Genomic DNA, 6750 nt, shown 5'->3' on the forward strand with positions numbered 1-6750 from the left:
TTGTCTCAGTTTTGTTTAATTATTTAATGTTAAAAGAAGAATGGTTTGTGGACGATTTAGTAAATATTTTGAAAGCATAACTTGACCAGAAGTTGGAATTGTTTTATTTATTTTTTAAAATTTATTTTTAGTTTTCAACATTCATTTCCACAAGATTTTGAGTTACAAATTTTCTCCCTGTTTTTCCCATATCCCCCACCCCATAATAGCAAGCCTACTGAATACCCCTTCCCCCAATTTGCTTCTTCTTACATAATCCCCCATCCCCCCTCTAACTTTCTAGTAGGGCAAGATGGATTTCTATACCCCAGGGCCTCTATATCTTATTTCCCAGTTGCATGTAAAAATATTTTTTTTACATTAATTTTTGAAATTTTGATTTCCAAATTCTTTCCCTTCTCCCCTCCTCACCCACCCCCACTGGGAAGATAAGCAATTCAATATAGGTTGTTTATGTGTAGTTACATAAAATGTTTCCATAGTAGTTATATTGTGAAAGAGTTACTGTATTTCCCTCCATCCTATCCTGCCCTCCACTTATTCTATTTTATATTTTAACCCTGTCCCTTTTCAAAAGTGTTTACTTTGACAGAACCCAAAAAGTGACAGGGAGAATCAAACCTCCCACTGTAGACAGCCCGGCAGTCCAATAGGCTCACAGTGCACTGGGAGTGGAGCCCAGCCCAACCCACATGAGTCCAAAGTTTTAGCCTCAGGGTGGCCACTACCAGCTCCCGGATGGAGGGACTTCAGCTGCTGGATGAGGGATGGATCACCAGCAGCTGTGGTGATTTCCAGAATTATCAACCCATAAATGCCAATGACAAAGTGAGAGATTGGTGTGGACTTTGTGGGAACAGGGGGTCCGGGAGTGCGGTCCAGCCTCTGCCCCCCAGAGGGAGAAACAGCTGAGGTGCAGTGGCCACTGCCTCATTTCTGTTTCAAAGCTCCTGGCCTGAAGATTGAAGGGGAACCAAGCTATGATTCTGAGGGGTAATTGCTCTTGTTTTAATCTGCTTGGATCTGGATCACTGTCTAGGGTGAAAGTCTGGGGTGCGTGACCAGTGTGCCAGAGCCAATGAAGACTTCTGAGAGGGCATCTAACTAATAGCTCCAGCAGCTGCAAAAACCCCAGCTATTTGGGACAAAGCTCTCCTCTCTGGAAGCAGAGTTCTACTGTGGCAAAAAACTCAAAAGTCAAATAATTGAGTGGCAACATGAGTGAGCAAAGCAAGCACAGCAATCCCACTTTAGATTCCTTTTTTTGGGACAAAAAGGATCAAAGCATGGAGCAGGAGGAAGACAATGAAGTCAGAACTCCTATATTTTCCAAGAAAAATATGAACTGGTTACAGGTCATACAGGTACTTAAGAAGGATTTTGAAAACCAAATAAGAGAAATGGAGGAAAAACTGGTAAGAGAAATGAGAACGATGCAAGAAAATCATGAAAAGAGAGTCAAAAAACTGACTGAAGAAAATACACCTTAAAAATAGACTAACTGAAATGGCAAAAGAGGCTCAAAAAGCCAATGAGGAGAAGAATGCCTTAAAAAGCCAAATTTTCCAGATGCAAAAAGAATCTGAAAAGCTCACTGAAGAGAATCATTCCTTCAGAATTAGATTGGAGCAAATGGAAGCTATTGACTTTATGAGAAATCAAGATACTAAACAGATCCAAACAAATTAAAAAATAGAAGGCAATGTGAAATATCTCATTTGAAAAAGCACTGACCTGGAAAATAGATCAAGGAGAGATACTTTAAAAATTGTTGGACTACCTGAAAGCCGTGATCAAACAAAGAACCTAGAAATCATCCTTCAAGATATTCTCAAGGAAAATTGCCCTGATGTTTTAGAACCAGAGAACAAAATAGAGGTTGAAAGAATCCACCAATCACCTCTTGAAACATATCCCAAAAAGAAAACTCCTAGGAATATTATAGTCAGGTTCTGGAACTCTCAGATCAAGTAGAAAATATTACAAGCAGCCAAGAAGAAACAATTTGAATATTGTAGAAACACAATCAGGATAACCCAGGATCTGGCAGCTTCTACACTGATGGATCAAAGGGGTTGGAATATTATATTCTGGAGGTCAAAGAAGCTGGGATTAAAACAAAGAATCACCTACCCAGAAAAACAGAATATCATATTTCAGGGGAAAATGTGGTCATTCCAAGAAATAGAGAACTTTCAAGCATTCTTTTTTTTTTTTTTGCCTTTTGGAGGGCAATTGGGGTTAAGTAACTTGCCCAAGGTTACATGGCTAGTTTTTTTTTTTTTGTGTGTGTGGTTGTTAAGTGTCTGAGACTGGAACCGAACTCGGGTCTTCTTGACTCCGGGGCCGGCGCTTTACTCACTGTACCACCTAGCCGCCCCACTTTCAAGCATTCTTGATTAAAAAACCAGAGTTGAATAGAAAATTTGACATTCAGATACAAGAAGTAAGAGAAGCATGATAAGGTAAACAGGGAAACGGAATCATAACGAACGTATCAAGGTCAAACTATTTACATTCCTACATGGAAAAACGATCATTGCAACTTATGAAACTTTCCTCAGTATGAGAATAGTTGAAGGGAATATATATGTATATGTATGCATATATATATATATGTCTATATAGGAGGGTATATGGGTGTATGAATACATATGTGAGTGTGTGTATGTATGTGTATAGCTATACATAGAGGGCACAGGATCAATTTAATAGGAAGGGAGGAAACTTAAAAGGTGAAATTAAGAGGTGAGAGAGGAATAGAATGAGAGGAGATGGGGAGAGACAGAATGGGGGTAAATTATCTCATATAAAACTGTTACAATGGAGGGGAAGAACAGGAAGGCAAAAGGGAATGTGTCAACCTTACCCTCATTGAATTTGATTTAGGGAGGCAACGACATACGCACTAAATGGGGTATCTCACCCTATAGGAGAGTAGGGGGGAAGGGGATGAGGGGGGAATGATTAAAGGGAGGACAGGTTGGGGGGGAGGGAAGTTGGAAGCACTCACTTTTGAAAAGGGACATGGTCAAAGTAGAAAACAGAACAAGTGGGGGTCAGGATAGGACAGAGAGAAATATAGTCAGTCTTTCACAATATATCCACTATGGAAATGTTTTGTGTAGCTACACATATAAAACCTGTATTGAATTGCTTATCTTCCCAGTAAGGGTGGATGACAAGGGAGGAAGGGAAAGAATCTGGAATTCAAAGTTGTAAAATAAAATGTTTAAAAAATATGTTATTTTTATTATTTTTTACATGCCAACTGGGAAATAAGATATACAGGCACTGGGTTATAGAGATCCATCTTGTTCAACTGGAAAGTCAGAGGGGGAATGGGGGTAGATATAGAAGAGAGAAGATTGGGGCGGGGGTATACAGTAGGATCACTGTTTTGGGGTGGTGGATAGGGGACAGATGGGGAGAAAATTTGTAACTCAAAATCTTGTGAAAATGAGTGATATAAACTAAAATAAACATAAAATTTCATTTAAAAAAGAATAATACAAGAAAGGAAAAAAGATGAAAAAGAAAAAAAGAATACTTGAAATTTCTCTATTTCATTGAATGACCATATTTTCCTCTGAAGCATTATACTCAGTTTTGCTGGGTAGGCGATTGTTGGTTTTAATCCTACCTCCTTTGATCTCCAGAATATCATATTCCAAGCCCTTTGATCCCTTAGTGTAGAAGCTGCTAGATCTGGTGTTATCCTGATTTTGTTTCTGCAATACTCAAATTGTTTCTTCCTGACTGCTTGTAATATTTTCTCCTTGACCTGGAAACTTTGGAATTTGGCTATGATATTCCTAGGAGTTTTCTTTTTGGGACCTTTTTCAAGAGACAATCAGTGAATTCTTTCAATTTCTATTTTGCCCTCTGGTTCTAGAATACCAGGGCAATTTTCTTGAGAATTTCTTGAAGAATAATTTATAGGTTCTTTTTTTGATCATGGTTTTCAGGTAGTCCAATAATTTTTTAATGATCTCTCCTGGATCTTTCTTCCAGATCAGTGGTTTTTCCAGTGAGATACTTCACATGGCCTTCTATTTTTTCATTTGTTTGGATCTGTTTCATAGTATCTTGATTTCTGATAAAGTCATTCACTTCTATTTGCTCTAATCTAATTTTCAAGGAATTATTCTCTTCAGTGAGTTTTTGAAATTCCTTTTCCATCTGAGCAAATAGGCTTTTTAAGGCATTCTTCTCATTGGCTTTTCTGGCCTCTTTTGCCATTTGAGTTAGTTTATTTTTTAAGGTGTTATTTTCTTCAGTCAGGCTGTTGGCTTGCTTTTCATGATTTTCTTGCATCATTCTCATTTCTCTTCCCAATTTTCCCTCCACTTCTCTTACTTGATTTTCAAAATCCTTCTTGAGCTCCTCCATGGCCTATAACAAATTCATATTTTTTCTTGGAAGCTTTTGATGCAGGAGTTTTGCCTTTGTTGACTTTTTCTGGTTCCATGTTTTATTCTTTTTATCCCCCCCAAAATATTCTATCGTCTGATTGTGCTTCCTCTGCCTGCTCATCTTGCCAGCCAATTACTTGACTTTTGAGTTCTTTGCCATGGTAGAATTCTGCTTTCAATGTGGAGAGAGCTGTGTCCCAAATCACTGGGGTTTTTGCAAATGGTGTCAGATCTATGAGGAGGGGAACCTCTCTATAGACACCCCAAGCTCTGACACACTGGCCACACACTCCAGGACCACCACCTAAGACTGTGACCCATATCCAAGCAGTTCAAAGCAAGAGTGATTACTATCTGAATAGTTGCTTGGTCACCCTATGATCAGCAGGCCAGGAGCTCCAGAGGCAACCATGTGTCAGCAGCTGTAGCCACTGCACCTCCACCATCTGTCTCCCTTGGGGCGGGGGCCAGACTGTGTTCTTCTGTTACCCAGTTCTGACAGAGTTCTCCACTGACCTTTTACTTTGTCTTTAGCATTTATGGGTTGAGAAGTCTGGAAACCACCGTAGCTTCTGGTGATTCACTCTCCTGAAGTTGGTTCCAACTGGTCTGTGCTGCTGGGCAGGCTGTCCTGGGTCTGGGACCACATGGACCACGTGGGAATGTGCTTGGCTCCTGTTGGCCTGCCAGGCTACCTTCAGTGGGGGATTTGTTTCTTTCTGTCACTTTGTGGGTTCTGTAGCTCTAAATTTTGTCTAGAGTCATATTTTACAGGTATTGGAGGTAGTTGGGGTGGGAGCTCAGACACATTCTTGCTTTTACTCCACCACCTTGTCTCCACCCCCTGGAATTGTTTTATTGTTTGAAAAAGTGATTGCTTAATGTAAGTTCCTTAGTGAAATCTCATCCATGTGGTGGAGGAATTAATAATGGAGTAATGCAAATTATAAGGAACTGATTCTAATGTGAGTTTCTTGAACATAATGACAATTGGCCCAGATTCCAATTTTAATTTTGGAAGAATAATAAGAGTATAAGGTTTAAGAGTGGTAATTTAAAATTGTTCCAATGTCACTTTTGTAGGAAAGTGGATGAAAAAGGCAGAGCAAAAAGAGGCTGAGCTGCAGTGCTGAAGAAGAATTACTAGAACACATGCCTTAAGGACCAGAGGGCTTCTATCAGATAGTGTACACCACTCCCTCCCCTAGACAGTGGTGTGAAAAGAGACTTTTGAACTTTGAAGGGACTATTATTTGTTATTGTTTTCTTTTGAATCTCTGTATCTGTACTCATAAAGGGGACTGCCCCCTTGTATTTTGTCAATGCACTGATCCTACCTAAAGGGGAGAGGGGAATTAGAATTAAGAAAAATGTGGAAACTTAATCTTTATTAAAAACAAGGGGAAGGAATTGTGAGAGGTAGCAAAGGATTATGTTTCTACAGGACTGCAAAAACTGCTACAGGAAGGCTACTGATAAGAGTAAAGTTAGCAGACCAGACAGTAGCCTTGGGGAGAAGTCAGATTCCTGGTTCCCATGGTGTGGCTCTCAGTATTGTTGTGGCTTCTGAATATCTTTGGTACTATGATGGAATTGTCTTACTGGTTTTGGGATTTGGTTTTCTGGTGTCTAAATAAATGCTTCAGTTCTATCCTCTACCTGGAGAATCTGGTATATTTTGCAATTGAACATCATGTGATACTTAAAGTCATGGTCTTTATTGTGGTTGTGGCCACTGTAAATATTGCATTGGTGCTATACCTTCATATCAGAGAAGTCTGATTTTTTTATTTTCCTTTTATGGGGTATTTACAGTTCCTTTCTGTAAAATTTGGGTTTTGTATTTGGTCATAAGCTTTGTGTTATCTGCTGGCCTTTCTGTGTCTTCTGTAGCTTTTGCAAAACTCCTCAAAAATTCCCATTTAAATTCTTATACTGACCTACAATGTACTGAACCACAATGGGTAAAATCGTGATGTGGAAGGTGCATCTATATAACGACCAGTCTTTTTTCTTTATCTTATCCAATATATAAATACTACTAGCCAAATTGTGAATGACACACACTGCCATCAACTACTGGTGAGATATGCCACACTCTAAGTGCAATTAAATCTATTTCTCTTATTTGTTCTGGCTCATAGTCAAACCAGTAGAAAATTCATGTTAAGAGATGCAAGTGAAAGGACGTTGCTCATACTGCCTCAGAGAACATAGATTACTGTTCCGAATTTGGAATAAGAGTTTTGTTAAAAAAGTAGAGCCCAGTCTATTTGCCAAGGATGGCAAAGCTCAAACAGAAATAAATGTATATTGAGGGTTATCTGGGAATGCC

At 39.1% G+C, this 6750-nt stretch overlaps 1 protein-coding gene across 1 annotated transcript in view; it reads left to right on the top strand.

Moving 5' to 3' along the window:
* Positions 1 to 6063, top strand: part of LOC138167808 (olfactory receptor 6C2-like) — a 65608-nt gene extending 59545 nt beyond the window's left edge. Inside the window, exon 3 of the transcript XR_011169973.1 lies at positions 5499 to 6063. The gene's annotated coding sequence lies outside the window, so the exon portion shown is untranslated. The remainder of the gene's footprint in view (positions 1 to 5498) is intronic.
* The last annotated feature ends 687 nt before the right edge of the window (positions 6064 to 6750 follow it).

Source organism: Petaurus breviceps, unplaced genomic scaffold, assembly GCF_028583685.1.
Source record: "Petaurus breviceps papuanus isolate PSGF00001 unplaced genomic scaffold, PetGlider_PUasm1.0 313, whole genome shotgun sequence".
NCBI classification, from domain to species: Eukaryota; Metazoa; Chordata; class Mammalia; order Diprotodontia; family Petauridae; genus Petaurus; species Petaurus breviceps.